Below are 704 nucleotides of genomic sequence, written 5' to 3'. Positions count from 1 at the left end.
TCATCAGCAGCTTCTGGTGATGCCCTGCAGGGAGGAGGAGGAGCACACCGCTGTTTACATCAGGACAATATTCTGTTATTAAATATCACATATCAGACACACAGGTAGATACTTTACTTTTTTATTATTTTATTATTATTTTCCGGGTTATTATTTCCTAGAAAGGAACTGTTAATCTCTCAGGAAGTTTCCTGAAAGAAGCAGGAAGTAGAAACTGTCTCAGTCTGGAGAGTCGATCAGAAACTGAACATTTCTGAAAGAGTTTCCTAAAGAACTGCAGAACTATAAACTATTTACTGGAAAATAATAGGCAGAGGTCAATTATCAGAAGTCATCATTCATATAATTATATAATATAGTTATTTGTTGAATTCTTAGTTAATTTCAGTTAATTTCTTATTTTCTATATGACTGCTACATCATTTCATGGTTGTCTTGGAAACAGCAGAAGAAACTGGAGGAACTGAACAACAACCTTTCAACTCTTTCTCTGTTTTCCCTGTAATTAAAACATAATGTCATGGTTCTCTCCAGGAAACTTCCTAAGAAATTAACAGTTCCTTTCTAGGAAATGATTAGGAAACTGCAGACCCGGAAAATAAAGCGTTGCCCCAAATGGAAACACTGTTGTTTCTGCTCAGCTCGTCTCTGTAGAGGAACCAGTCAGACTTCAGACTCTTCAGCAGAGGGTTGGTTCCCCTGAT

This window comes from Centroberyx gerrardi, chromosome 3 (assembly GCF_048128805.1).
Source record: "Centroberyx gerrardi isolate f3 chromosome 3, fCenGer3.hap1.cur.20231027, whole genome shotgun sequence".
In the NCBI taxonomy this organism is placed as follows: domain Eukaryota; kingdom Metazoa; phylum Chordata; class Actinopteri; order Beryciformes; family Berycidae; genus Centroberyx; species Centroberyx gerrardi.
This window is presented reverse-complemented; position numbering follows the sequence as displayed.